Source organism: Moschus berezovskii, chromosome 5, assembly GCF_049115385.1.
Source record: "Moschus berezovskii isolate FMDL1 chromosome 5, NW_MosBer_1.0, whole genome shotgun sequence".
In the NCBI taxonomy this organism is placed as follows: Eukaryota; Metazoa; Chordata; class Mammalia; order Artiodactyla; family Moschidae; genus Moschus; species Moschus berezovskii.
The window spans coordinates 86,537,679-86,553,811 of record NC_142464.1 but is presented as its reverse complement, the minus strand read 5'-3'; the positions used below and the strand labels follow the sequence as shown (position 1 = coordinate 86,553,811).

Genomic DNA, 16,133 nt, shown 5'->3' with positions numbered 1-16,133 from the left:
CCTATTTTTTTTTAAGAGCAAGAATGTCCTTTATGGATAATCTAGCACTACCATCACTAATTGGACAAAGGAGAATACTATAATCCAGAGAGATTATATGATGTGCCCTGGGTCTCATAGCAAGTTAATGGCAAGACCAAGCCTAGAGGGAACAGAACCTGATTCAGAGGTGTTCCTAATGGGAACCACATTTCTAAAATATGTAAATTCAGAGACTCTTAGGTACATATGGAAATTTTACTCTGAAATATAATAGACTGCTACATTTACAAGATTTTTTATAATGCCTTTCAATGGCTATTCATGCCTTATACTTGATAAACAGATTAATAGTTGTTAGTATTTCTAAACTTTTATATGTGTTGTTTTTTTTTAATTTTCACTTCTTAAGTCCTGGATGCTAAATGACCAAATTTGTTAGAATATATTGTATTTTTTTTCCAGTGAGGATCTTTTCTATGTAAAAGTGCTTTAGTTAGAATAAAACTAATTTGCTTAATTAGAATATAAGCTAATATTGTACCTGGTGGATAAACAGTTAAACTGCAGTTCCTGTTTGGGGACTCTTTGGGGATCAATTACTAAAGGAAACTGTTTGGGGATCAATTACTAAAGGATACAAGACATATTCCTAAAGAAAAGTGAAAAATATTATGGAAGGAAATATCATGAAAGTAGCATTTTCCACTTGGATGATATAAATTTTTCTATTTAAATTCAGAGATAAATAAAAGCAGGTCTTGAAGTTAGCATTAAAAAAGTAACAGCTTAACTTAGCCCTTGAAGATTAAAATCTTTGCATAGCACTAATTTATATAAAAACAATGTCACATAGATACAAATAAAATAGCAACAGGAAGAAAATAAGCCTGGAAATACAAAACAGAAACAATAAAAAAAATAATATATACACTTACCATGACACAACACTCAATTCTTAGGTATTTATACTAATGAAAATTTATGCACACACACATACATATGAATTTTTACAGGAACCTTAATTTCACCAAAAACTATGAACAACACAAATGTCTTCAATAAGGGAACAGATGGATAAATGAACTGTGAGTCATCTATAGATTGGGATACTGCCAACGATAAAGAACATATGAATTGTTGATATACTCAAAAACAAGGATGAATCTCAAAGGCATTATGATGAATGAAGGAAGTCAGTTTCAAAAGGCTGCTTATTGTATGATTCGTTTACATGGTATTCTAAAAAAACTAAAAATGTAGGAATGAAGAACAGAATAGTGGTTGCTATGGATTAGAGATACAGGCAGAAAATGACTAAAAATGGGTAGCAAGGAGAAACTTTTAGGTGCGATAACTACTTTGTATCCTGCTTATGGTGATAAAAAACATAGTTCTATACAAGTCTTAAATCTCAGAATAGAATGTAGAAAACAAAAAAAACACTATAAGCATAGATACACAGTCAGATACATAGATAAAAAGACAGACAAATAACAGTCACAGTTTCATAGGTATACACATTTGATAAAATTCCTCCAGTATTTTCAAATTACTTCATAATTTGAAATACATGTACTTAGGAAAACATTTTAAATGTATATACTCAATTTAAAAATTATTTAAAAATCCCTCTCCTGTAAAAAACAAATAAAAATCATCAGTAATAAACTATTTTTAGTGTTTCACTATGGCACAAAACAAAAATTCCATTCCCTCCAATTTATAAATATTTACATTCTAGAGCCATCCTCTCTATACTCCACATAATATCTCTAATTCAGGCAGAAATGACCAATCACTTTTGAACCATCACAATATTTTCAACACTATAAATCAGGCAGGCAGTGTAGGGGATTGTGTGACTTGAGGCAGGAGAATGATCTGAGAAATATTTGCAATACGGCATGTAAGGGATAAAAAAGATTTAGTGTAAGGTGACAACACTGGGGACTGAGTGACAGTATTGCATTTAAAGGGTAAAACTGACAAGTCTTAGTGACTGATTGTATTTGATTAGTGAGAGTTGAAGTCTCAGTGGGTCAGATCTCAATATTCTATAAATTCTATAAATCACAAGATTTATATATAATTATTTTGAATGCTCAAAGTTTTTTAATTTTGTTTCTCATTATTTTTTACTTTTGGTTTAGGTATTCAGCACTGTTCTGAAATATGAATGTTTCAGGTTTAAGGTGATGGGTATGTTAAGTAGTAAGTGACATGCATACATCGAAACATAGAAATTGAAATTAGTAACAATAATAAAAAAGATACTTTTAATTGAAAATGATTTTATGCCTTACTTAGATTTTGATTTTAGTATAACATTCCCTAAATGGCAGCCTTTTATCAGACATTTAAAATATAACATCTGAAAATGATTAAAGGGAGAAGGTGAGTATTTCGATAAGTTGACTTTCTGTAAGGAAACTTTAATATACATCAGAAGTTTTAAAAAGAGCCATAAATTAAATCAAATAATTCCACCAGTAAAAATCTATTCAAAAAATAATCACTATATATCAAAGGATTTATACATGTTTATCTGTTGTATTTATGATGAATAAAATATAGTATAATGTTAGTAAGAAAGTACTTGCCCATTTATGAGGCTATGAATATGCTTATCTATTTAAATAAATAACTATGTATGTGTATATTTATCTATTTAAAAGGATAAATAAGAATTTACACTAAAACATTAACTATGGCTTTCTCTGAGTGTGAGGATATGGATAATTATTAGCTTTCTTTGCAATATTTCTAAATTGTCTACAATAATTATACAATTATTTTATAATACAAAATCTAGTAAACATATTAAATGATTAAATGTTTAAATTTTGATATTCTAAACCAAACTTTGAATAAAAATGTTGTGAGAAGAGCAAAAATACTGCTCCAAAGATATCTAGCAATGGGTTATAACTTTTATAACTTCATAAAACTCTAATTAAAAACAAGTTATATTTTTGTTTTGGTCAAATAAATATTATTGCTGTTTTTGTATATACTCCATTTGCTATTCCTGCTTCATTGCCCATTTTGTGGTTTAAATGGTGACTGACAACTTTTGCCTTGGAAAACTGACTGGCAGCTATCATACCAATGCCAGACTTATCTTTATGCAAATTTTCAAAGGTCACCATTTTTGCATGTAAATTCTGAAGGGTAGTAACTATACAGCTGACAGATTCTGACAGCCACTATATCTCCGAGAATGGAATAAGCCAGGATGACTGTCTGAATAATTAATGTGTTTTTACTCTGCCCATGGCCAGTTTATGTATCTTACACTTTCTGATTGTGATTCTGAAATTAGAAAATGTAATTTCAGAACACACCAAAACGTTTTTTTTTAATTTCTATAAACAAATGGGTGAAGAATTTGAGACAATTAATGAAATGACCTTCAGTTTAAAGTGTTCTATTTTCAGAGATCATTCCTACCTAGATATAAAAATTAACATCTAGCCTTGGAAATAATTTCTGTAAAAACCCAAGCTCTAGTATTCCTATGAAGACAATTGTTTTTCTGTAAAAAAAACACAAGGTTCTCTAGAAACCTGCTCCCTAAAGCTCAGTAAATGGTGCCAGCATCCACGGAGACATCAGTTTCAAGCTTCTTGAGATTTGTCCCACTGAGACTTCAACTCTCACTAATCAAATATAATCAGTCACTATTACTTGTCAATTTTCTTTAAATACAGAGTCTCAAATGCATTACTACTACTCAATCCCCAGTGTTGCCACCTTAAATAAAATCTTTGCTATCTCTTACATGAGCTATTGCTAATATTTTCGAGATAATTCTCCTGCCTCAAGTCACACAATCCCCCACACTGCCTGCCTCCAGAATTAACTTTCTAATATCCAAAGTCATGAGCAAGGGTAGTGGTACAATATAAAAGACACATTAAAGTAAAAATTAAAAGGATGCTATAAAGAGGAAATATTTCAAATATATTGACTAATAGGATGAGACAATAAACAGAATTGTGTGTAATGTGGTATCATATGATCTGGAGAAAAAGAAAGTGAGAGGAGGGTGGGGTGTGCCCCCAGACAATATTAAATAGGTTGTTCAAGGAAGGCTGCCATGAGAAGAAGGTATCTGAAGCCTAGGAAATAAGCCATGGGAGTATCTTGGAAGAGTGTGATTGGTAGAAGGAGCTAAGGCTCCTTGGTAGAGAGGGCTTCTGAGGTCAGTGAATGAAAATGGTGTCAGGGCAGTTGGAGTTTAGATAAGGTTGAAGGTAGAACAAGAAAGACTGAGTGTTGGAGAGAGAAAACAGTGGAGCAAGAAAAACAGGAGACTGTTGCAATTCTCCAGTCAAGTGAATTGTGATTTGGATGAAGGTAGTGGAAACAGTGTCAGACTTTATTTTGGGGGCTCCAAAATCACTGTGGATGCTGATTTCAGCCATGAAATTAAAAGACGCTTATTCCTTGGAAGGAAAGTTATGACCAACCTAGATAGTATATTAAAAAGCAGAGACATTACTTTGCCAACAAAGGTCCGTCTAGTCAAGGCTATGGTTTTTCCGTGGTCATGTATGGATGTGAGAGTTGGACTGTGAAGAAAGCTGAGCAGTGAAGAATTGATGCTTTTGAACTGTGGTGTTGGAGAAGACTCTTGAGAGTCCCTTGGACTGCAAGGAGATCCAACCAGTCCATTCTAAAGGAGATCAATCCTGGGTGTTCATTGGAAGGACTGATGCTGAAGCTGAAACTGCAATACTTTGGCCACCTCATGTGACGAGTTGACTCACTGGAAAAGACTCTGATGCTGAGAAAGGCTGGGGGCGAGAGGAGAAGGGGACGACAGAGAATGAGATGGCTGGATGGCATCACTGACTCTGTGGACGTGAGTTTGAGTGAACTCCAGGAGTTGGTGATGGACAGGGAGGCCTGGCGTGCTGTGATTCATGGGGTCGCAGAGGGTTGGACACGACTGAGCAACTGAACTGAACTGAACTGAGTAGCAGAAGAGGTACTCAGCAGCCCAACAAAAAATGTTGATGAATATGCAATGCATTTGAAAGAAAATTCAAGATTCACTCTAAGGCATCTGTGCCTAAGGAATTAGAAGAATGGAACCATTAACCAAAACTTGTGTGAGCATGATGCTTCTGAATTACTTGTATTATTTTGAAAAATGTGATTTGATTTTTTGTGACTGAATCGATACTAAGAAGTCATTTACAGTTGAAAATATACTCCAAAAATCTTTTGTACAAGATTCAAAAAAGTATAGTTAATTTTAAAAACATGAGTGTCCAGAAGTGCTTAAATATACCTGCTGCTGCTGCTGCTAAGTCACTTCACTCGTGTCCGACTCTGTGTGACCCCATAGACGGAAGCCCACCAGGCTCTCCCGACCCTGGGATTCTCCTAGCTCTACCCTAAATGATATGTGGTAGATGATGTTGTTAACTCCATATTTCTAATAAAGAAATTGAAGCAGAGAGGAGCTAAGTAACACCTTCAAGGTCATATATAGAATCCTTCTTCAAAACTTTAGTCAGCTTCTTTTCAGTCAGCTTCCTCTCAGGGGTTATTGTTTTTGTTTTTTTGTATTTCATTACTAAAGAAGAATCTAGAGATTCCCAGGACTGATACTGGCAGGAGGGAATGACTACAAACAGGCAGAAGAGAACTTGTGGTGAAGGCTATAGTCTACATCTTGATTTTGGTGGTACATCCTAACACAACTTTATGCATCAAAATATAATTGTACATTAAAAAGAATGTGTTTAATATATATAATTATATATTAATATAATTATATATCAATAAACATTAATTTAAAAAGCAATCTAGCAAATATCATGATTGATATTGGAAAAACAGGCTTTGTCCAAAGGCAAAACAAATCTCTCATACTACATAATTTGTTCTAACACTACTTTTTTTTCTTCTGGTTAAAGAAATGTTTCTCATGTAATTTTCTAAGAATATTTAGTGATAAAGTAACATAATTTTATTTGTTACCATGTAATTTATCTTGTGTGATTTCAACCATCTTTACCACAGCAGGAAGAACTATGGTTTTTCCAGTGATTTCATTCCTTCCCTGCACGAAATCTCAAATACAACTTCTAAACTTTTATCATAAATTTAGTGAAAATTTGTAAATGACTAGATTGAGTATGACTTCAAACATCGCTGAAAACCCCAGAAAGGGATGCAGTTGTGTTTCAGATATTGTTAAAATCTTGGTATTAATGATGCTGTGTACTGTCACTAACCTATACCTCAAGACAAATATGCTCTTAGGCCAAGTTTAATCACATATAAGAGGTTATGTTGTTTTTGACACCCTGAATAAATTTAAGGCGATTATCAATGCTTATAATGAATCTGAAAATATCCTTTAATAAAAATAGAGAAAATGCCAGCTATACCATTTGTTGTTGACTTATGCATGGGATTAATCAAATAACCTTTTTTTTGTAAGTTTAACTTAAAATTCCCTGATGGCTCAGGTGGTAAAGAGTCACCTGCAATGTAGGAGACCCAGGTTAGTTTTCTGGATAGAGAAGAGCCACTGCAGAAGGGATAGGCTACCCACTCCAGTAGCTTGGGCTTCCCTTGTAGCTCAGCTGGTAAAGAATTCATTTACAACGCGGGAGACTTGGGTTTGATCCATGGGTTGGGATGACCCCCTGGAGAAGGGACAGGCAACCCACTTCAGTATTCTTGCCCGGAGAATTTCATGGACTCTATAGCCCATGGAGTCACAAAGAGCTGGTCATGACTGAGCAACTTTCACTTTGACTTTTGTAAAGACTATTGTCTAAATATGAGAATCAGTCTAGTTGAAAATAGACAGTGATTCTATTTAACACACTTATCAAAACAGTTGTAACATCAGTACACTAAAAAAACTCTTAAAAATACAACTGCAATCAAAATCCAATGAGATACCACTTGACATCCATTAGAATGGCTGTAATCAAAATTACAATAAAAACATTTGGCAAGAATATGATGAAATTAGAACACACACAATTTTGGTGGGAATGTAAAATCCTTCCAATTGCTTTGGAAAGCACTTTGGAAGTTCTTCAAAAGGTGAAACATACAGTTACCATTCCACCCCACCTATCCATCCAAGAGAAAGTAACACATATATCTATGCAAAAACTCGGACATATATGTTCATAGCATCATTACTGATAATAGCCAGAAAGTGTTAAAGAACCCAAGGTCCATCAACTGATAAATGGATTTTAAAAATGTGATTTTATTACTATTATCCATGCATAAAATAATTGTCCTAATTCAGACAAGAGTTAAAACTTGAAAAAATTATATTAAGTGAAAAGAGCAGATACAAAAATATTGTATGATTCCATTTATATGGTAAATCCATAGCAGTAGAAGATATGTTAATGGCTGCCTGCAGATGAGATGAGGAAGGAATGGGGAGTAACTGCTATTGGGTACAATATTTCTTTTAGGAATGAGAAAATTTTTCTAGATTAGACAGTGGTGACAGGTACACAAATCTGCAAATACACTAAAAATCACAGAATTATACACTTTAAAAGGGTGAACCTATGGTATATGTCAGTTCAGTTCAGTTCAGTCGCTCAGTCGTGTCTGACTCTTTGCGACCCCATGAATCACAGCCCATCAGGCCTCCCTGTCCATCACCAACTCCCGGAGTTCACTCAAACCCACTTCCATCAAGTCGGTGATGCCATCCAGCCATCTCATTCTCTGTCATCCCCTTCTCCTCCCGCCCCCAATCCCTCCCAGCATCAAACTCTTTTCCAGTGAGTCAACTCGTCACATGAGGTGGCCAAAGTATTGGAGTTTCACTCCTTGCAGTCCAAGGGACTCAAGAGTCTTCTCCAGCACCACAGTTCAAAAGCATCAATTCTTCGGCAATCAGCTTTCTTCACAGTATTATATGTCAATTAAAAAACCAGGAAGCAAATACTGTCTACTATTTAATACTGTAAAAATTTCAAAGATTTTCCAGAAATTTCATATTTTGGGGGCCAGTAGCAGCAGCAATCATGATATTAAATATTATAAGGTTTTTGTTGTTTCTTATATTTCTTAATGAAAATAGGCATCAGGAGAGATTCTGAAAATTTTTTCTCACAACCTTATGGATACTTAAGCCCTCTAGATACAGCTAGGATGAAAAATTAAGCTTTTGTCTGGTAAACATGATATATCACATGAGCTGTTCCAAATTTACTTTTCCAGACTCATCTCTTAACATTGTATGATCACATGTGGAATCCCTCAGTTCTTCAATGGCCATCCCTTTCTCCTTTATGCATCCCTTCACAAGGCATTGTGTTGATCTAGGATGTATGACCTCCCACATGGCCCCCCTTTCTCTGTATCAGCAACCCCTCTCAGTGAATTTCACAGCATGCATGAAGGTTTCAAGGGCATCCAGCAAAAGTAATCTTTCCCATGTCTGTTTCCTTAGCAGTTTGCTACTGACCCTTTTAAAATATACATAATCATTTCTATAGAGCTTCATGTCTTTCTCATTAGCCTTAATTTCTCTATAGCAAGCACATTTAAGTTTAGCTTGGCTTAATATTTTAAAAAATGATTCAGACTGTTTTAATTTCTTTTTATTTTAATTTTTATTGGAGGCTAATTATTTTACAATATTATATTGGTTGGTTTTGCCATACATTGACATGAATCCGCCCTGGGTGTACATGAGTTCCCCCTCCCAAACCCCCCCTCCCACCTCCCTCCTCCCCTTATCCTCCCTTTGGGTCATCCCTGCATACCAGCCCCAAGCATCCTGTAACATGCATCGACCCTGAACTGGCGATTCGTTTCACATATGATAATATACATGTTTCAATGCCATTCTCCCAAACCATCCCACCCTCAGCCTCTCCCACAGAGTCCCAAAGACTGTTTTATACATCTGTGTCTCTTTTGCTGTCTCGTATACAGGCTGTTTTAAAATTTATTTCTTTCACTAAGTGCCAGAAAAACCACTTTACTCAAGTCAATAAAAGAACTTCTGTGAAATTTACATGTCAATGTATAGATAAGCTAGTAGATTCAATCATATCTATTCTGGAAAAGAGGGATAATGTTATTTGCTTGCATTTGTAAAGGAGTGGGCAGAAGAAAACTGACAAAGAAATTGAAACAAAATATCTAAAAGAAAGAAAATCAAGGGGAAAATTTAGTATCTGCAAAGGTGAGTGCAATGCTTTTACAGTCTTAAGTCACTCAATATTCTTCTTAGAGTAAAAAGAAAAATACAGAATCTTTGAAAACAGGCTTATAATGATTTATAATACATACGAATTATATCCTCAGTTCAAAATTAGATTAATATGATTTTAATATAAAGAAAATAAAGTTAATATTTCTACTTTCAAGCTGCATGTTTATAACAGTGCACATTTTAGAAATCTCAGAATCAATTTAAGGACTATGATTCATGGGGTCATGATTCAAAGAGTCGGACATGACTGAGCGACTGAACTGAACTTCAAGAAGAAAGGAAATTCCAATTTTTTCATTGATTAATTATTTTGTCTTCAAATGATTTGCTGCAAAACAAACTACATGTACTGGCCTAGTGTCATACTCCTTAACATACTGCATACATATATTTATGAGAAATAAAAACATTACTTTTGAAAAGAATGTGCTTTACAGTAAATAGTCTGGTCTATAAGATGCATACATTTTATTTCCTAATATTCATTTTCACCATCATGGATAGGTAATTGAGAGCAAATAGAACGAATTAAGCAAAAGTGACTTTAATGAATTGTCATATACATGTACTAACCCAGTATTACTTAGGAGTGTAAGATAGCCATATGCTTTTCAAAAGTAGAAAACTGCTGAAATTACTTTTAGTAGCCCATTTAGTGTTCAAATATTTAGAGTACAATTCTTCACAACAACAAGTACTTTGTAGTATATCATTTACATATTTGTTCACAAGCAATGTCAATTTATTTTCCAAAACTATGTAAAATTGCATTTCAGTAGCCCATCAAACAATATGTTTAATTTTCAGTGAAACAGATAAAAGCATATACTAACTGAAATATATTAAATATACTTTGAAATTACTAACAATCATGATTGGCAGCAATAATCTAATAATTACCTTAATTTGCGCTTCAGTTGCTAAAACTCCATGTCTTTTTTCCTCCGATTTACTGAACACTTAAACATGCCTGTAAAAAAAAAAAATTAATTAGATAATGAGAAAAAATATACACTTTATAGTTATAGGTGTAGGACTATTTGAGTAGACATGTATTTCTTATTGTTTGTCAAACGTATTTTTCCAACAAAGGTTAGGGAATAGCTGCTGCTGCTGCTGCTGCTGCTAAGTCGCTTCAGTCATGTCCGACTCTGTGCGACCCCACAGACCCCTTCTCAACGGCACGCCACTCCAGTACTCTTGCCTAGAGAATCCCATGGATGGAGGAGCCTGGTGGGCTGCAGTCCATGGGGTCGCTAAGGGTCGGACACGACTGAGCGACTTCACTTTCACTTTTCACTTTCACACATTGGAGAAGGAAATGGCAACCCACTCCAGTGTTCTTGCCTGGAGAACCCCAGGGACGGGGGAGCCTGGTGGGCTTCCGTCTGTGGGGTCACACAGAGTCGAACACGACTGAAGTGACTTAGCAGCAGCAGCCGGGTATAGCACCTAGTCACAAAGTCATGTCTGACCTTTGCGATCCCATAGGCTGTAGCCCTCCAGGCTTCTCTGTCCAGAGCAGCAGAACCACATATAAAAACAAAATTCAATTCACATGTGATTTATATTCCTTCACCATCTAATTTACTATAATGTTCAGTGGGAAAAGCTAATGAATTTGTTAGGTATGGAGTTTAAATATTTTTCTAATTAAATGAACACACAGGGTTTTAAAATAAATTCTGAGATTTCCAAGAAATTTTCTTATTTCTTACCATAGGGATTTTAGTTAAGATCCTGGGATATGTTTGATCACTTTTATTACTAGAACTATTGGGAAAATATTGGATGAAGACCTTAATATATCTTGCTACACTATCAGACATATGCACACAAACCCCCAAAATATACATGCTCTGTGTATTTATGAATAAATAGATAGTGTTTAGGGGCTTTCCAGGTGGCACTAGTGGTAAAGAACCCGCCTGTCAATGCAGAAGACATAAGAGATGTGGGTTTGATCCCTGGGTTGGGAAGAAGGAAGAAGGGCAGAGCAATCTACTCCACTATTCTTGCCTAGAGAATCCCACAGAGAGAGGAGCCTATGGGTTACAGTCCATAGGGCTGCAAAGAGTAGAACATGACTGAAGTGACTTAGCATAGCACACACAGAATGTGATTATAATAATTTAGAGAAATTCAGATTTTAAAAATATTATGAAGGAATAAACAATAACATTAAAGTTTACTTAAATGGCAAATTTTAGTTTTTATTTTCTGTAAATTACTATAGTATCTCCTATTTATCTTATTAAAATAATATCATCAGACATTTTATCAAAAAAGAAATAATATAAACACACACACACATATATATATAAATTTTTTAAAGGAATAATGTCCTCCAAGGTATTTTCTTTGGTATTTCAGTGTTTTCAGTGTCATGCAACAAGTTCAATTTCTGACCTTTACAGTTAATCCATTTAATGCTTTATAAAAGCATCACCTATATCAATTATTATGACATTTGGTATTCTTTATGTTGTTAGTATTGTGCTATTAACAGAGGTTAAGTAATCATGTACATGCCAAAACAATAACAAAATCCATTATCTATTCTAGTATCTTGTCCCTCAAATGGATAAAGAGTTAGTTATAGGCAGAAAGCCATTAGCATAAAATCAAAATTGAGTTTTTCTTTACAGACATTATTGATTACCATCAGATATATATGAAAACAAGCTAGTGGAAAAATATTCACTAATAGAAGCATTATATTTTGTTTTAGGATTTAAAAACATTAAAGCAATGGGACTGGCTATTTTCTTAAATGAACATTAACTCATGTTAGGCATGAGCAACAAGGAGTGGCCTAGCCTAAAAGGATTGCAAGCTGATCTTTAAAACCCATCCCAGACACAGCCAGGAGAGCTCACAGATAATGCTACAAAAAAAAACCACAGAGACTTTCCAACTCTTGCATTTGGGCCCTAGGCACACAGTAGACACAAACTAACTATGGGTGCTTCCTCAAGTAACCTTAGGCAGCTAGGAGCCCATTAAGGGTTCATAAATATTCTACACATACATACATCTGATTATAACAGACTGAATTTTGGGAAGACTTACACAACAGAGCCTGTTATATAACTTGCAACTGTCAGTCAGTCATACATATGCCCATTTGCATTCCCTTTCCTGACTGGTGATGGGTACAAGTCCCATTTTATACAGTGCACAACCAAGAGAACGAGATTTGAAGTATGAAAAAGGAAGCCAAGAGAGATCTTTAAGACTCCTTCAGGGTTGGCCTGCTCCCATGTCTTGGTAGAGTCTGTTGATCAAAAGTTCTGTCTGCTTGAGCTGCAACTGAGCTGTAACTTCTCTGTTGGTTTAAACCCTTTAGTCCATCATTTCAAATCTTTGCTGTAATAACACAAGAACCAAGGGAGTGAAACAAACAGACCTGACAAAGGGACTAGAAAAGCAAATAGAGATACCAGACCAAATAACACTGTTCTATTCATGGGGTCGCGGAGAGTCGGACACGACTGAGCGACTGAACTGAACTGAACTGAACTGATCAGTATAAAGCAATAAGGCTTAATTTCTTTTCTAATTAGTAAAACTGTCTAAAAGGGATTTTTAAAAGAAGAGTTGCTAGAATTATTTTTGATCAAAGTGATTACTTTGAAGGAAAACACTCATGGAGGATATAACAGTTCAATGTGTTTATATTGACATGTTTCACTAGTGTTCAAAATGTATATAAATACAATTAACTGAGTATCACTGCAATATTTCACTGGCCTTTCCCATTTAATAAAGTACCTACTCATGACTTCCCTAAACTTTCTCTTTTCTTTCCCTTATTGACTTTTAGAGTTATATACTAATTCTGAAAGTAATCTTTTGTTGGTTAAGTGGTACAAATACCTTCTATTTGTGGCCTGTCATTTCACGAATTTTAATAATATTTTCTGATGAATATCAAATTCCTATTTTAATGCTATCAAATTTGCAAAATATTTACTTTAAAAATATACTTTTGGGGTCGGTTCTATTTGTTTGGGGGTCTTTTCTATAAAAAGAAGGTATATTTTTAAAGTAAATATTTTACAAATCTGATAGCATTAAAATAGGAACTCAATGTTCACCAGAAAACATTATTAAAAATGAAAATTTTCCCTATCCAAAAATAAAAGTTATATAAAAAAAAAAATTCATGAGCAATTATTGAAATTGACTGTCAGTTGTAAGAGTTAGTTAGATGAAGTATTTTGGATACGAATACTAGATTGCTTAAATTAAAAAATAAAGTTAAATTAGACCCTGCTCCTGATAAAATGAAAAGAAACACATATATATATCAAAATGGAAAATAACATAACAATAAATTTTGAGTCTCTAATTTAAAAAAAACCCAAAATTAAGACATGAAAGTTAAAGATAAATCTTCTGACACTGAGGTAGCAAGTTTAAAAAACAGACTAGCTTCTTTCTTTTCTCCCTTCTTTCCTTCCTTCCTTCCAAAAGCAATTAAGTATTTACCTTGTGTCAAGGCACTGATCTAGGTACTATGGAATCAGAAATGAACCAAACAGACAAAAATATCAGTTACAGAGTTTACACTTGGTTCTCAATGGGAACTAAGAACAAAATGAGAAAAAGAGAGGAAGGGGAAGAGAGTAAGTTTGACTTTACATTCTTAAGACTTTTTGAAAATATTTTTAAACTTTAAACACTATTTTCTGAACAATTAATATTCTCAGTGAACTTAAAAATACTTTAAAAATGTAAAATTCTATATTCTGCTTAATCTTTAGAAAAATTGTCTGAGGTTGGTATAAATGTTATCTTCTATATTTCACAAATAAATATTCTGAGACACTGAATGGTAAAATTAGAATTTGATCACAAATATTCCAGATTCAGAGTCTAAATCCTCAAGCTGCTCAAATAGCATTATACTGATTATTACTGTCCATATATGTTAAGAGCACATTTACAATGGAAGACAGAAAACAAGCTTCCTTAAGTGAATTTTTCAGGAAATAGTCATCTCACAATTTCCTAAGATTCATGACTATTAGAAGATACCTTCATATTCTGATTTTTAAATGAGATTCCCCAGGAAATCTCAGTAAAAATCAGTCTGGAATTAAGATGAAATGACATTTTATTATAATGCCACCATATCCTTGTGTGGCATTAATTCAAAAGTATTTGACAACTCCTACTCAACTGTCCAGGAAAGGTTCATGAAGCGATAAAGTGACATGTACAAAAATATTATTAAAGGTTAATTTTAGTGTCAGTTAAAAGATGGTCTGCAGCCTAAGATGATAGATATTTTTAAAAGATCAATGAGAACTTAGATTCATAAGGCAATTTTTTATCTATGAGAGTTACAGCTCAATTCATTTTTAAATTAAACAAATAAACACTGGGTACCACAAATTATTATCTTACTGTAAAAGGAAATATATAGTCTTCATATCTATCATTTCAAATTGTTTGAAAGTTAAGAAAATATAAGATAAAGCTCTATAAATAGATACAGTAACAACACTATTGACATTCTATCTCCATAAGATCATATTATTCAAATCACTTTTCCAAACACCATCTTTCAGTCTTTCAATCTACTAGTCTACGAGTTATCTTCAAATATTTTCTACTTTAAGTCCTTATGGATGACCATTACTTTGTCCACTATATTATTCTCTCTGTGGAGTGTTTAGATTTTTCACCTCTATTTTCAGTATCATAATCACCCCAGCCACGTGAAGCAGGCAGAGACCAAAAAAAAAAAAAAAAAAATCCTATTTTACAGATTAGAAAAGGCAACTCACAGAGATTATCATGACTATGAAGTAAAAATGCCAAAAGAGGAATCCAAAGCATTGGACACTTAGTTTGGCCACCTGTTATTACATGTTGTCACCACTGGCCCCTCCAGCTGTCATATTGCAATAGGACTTGATATTCTTGGAGTACCATCTATCCCTCTCTTAAATCTATCTGCCAGAATAATCTAAGACCTCATTTTCCTCACTAATCCAAAAAAAAAAATCCCTATTATTTTCCATAGAGTCTTTTTGACACTGTCTACACCATTAAATAAAATTTTCCCATCAGCCAGCTTGAGTTGCTGGCTGGCTCCTCAGACAGAATACAGCTAAGATAAGAGTACCTTGTTAATGTAAATCCCATGAATTTAGCCTGAATACTTTGGGTACAAACACATCCCTAAACTCATAGTGCATTTTAAACTGAGAGTACTAAGTTTAGTTCTAAATGCACCATATTTTTCACATGTGATAGTTTAAAGACTCAAGAATGTATGCCATTGTAGAAAGGAGAATACCCAGGTGGCGCTAGTGGTAAAGAACCCACCTGCCAATGCAGGAGACATAAGATACATGGGTTCCATCCCTGGGTTAGGAAGATCCCCTGACATAGGAAATGGCAACCCACTCCAGTATTCTTGCCTGGAGAATTCCACGGACAGAGGATCCTGGTGGGCTACTGTATATAGGGTCACACAGAGTCAGACACAACTGAAGTGACTTAGCACATATAAAGGAGAGTGTCTTAAGGCAGACTTCTGAATCAATTATAAAACTAGACAACATTGTCAAAAATTAGCTATTTCAGAAGTATGGAAATTAACTAGTTATACAACAGATTAAGTGCTTAATCCAGAAAAACTACTCTACTTTTGGTAAGAACAGTAGGGATGCTGTGGCATTTATACCTGGGAATTTTACTATCTCTTTCCTAATTTAAAAGAACTGAAAACTATACAAAGTCAGCTGTCAAACCAAAACAAAATCAAAATCAAAATCAGAAAGACAGAAGTTTGGAAAATCCCTGATATTTGGAAATTTAAAAAAATTTTATAAATATCTGATGCATCAAAGAATAAATCACAAGAGAAATTTAAAAATATTTTCAACTAAGGAAAACTAAAACA

The 16,133-nt window shown here is 34.1% G+C and overlaps 1 protein-coding gene across 1 annotated transcript in view; it reads right to left on the bottom strand.

The window, feature by feature from the left end:
- Nucleotides 1-16,133, bottom strand: part of ADGRL3 (adhesion G protein-coupled receptor L3) — a 984,355-nt gene that overhangs the window by 742,973 nt on the left and 225,249 nt on the right. Inside the window, exon 2 of the mRNA XM_088836367.1 lies at nt 10,112-10,181. The gene's annotated coding sequence lies outside the window, so the exon portion shown is untranslated. The remainder of the gene's footprint in view (nt 1-10,111; nt 10,182-16,133) is intronic.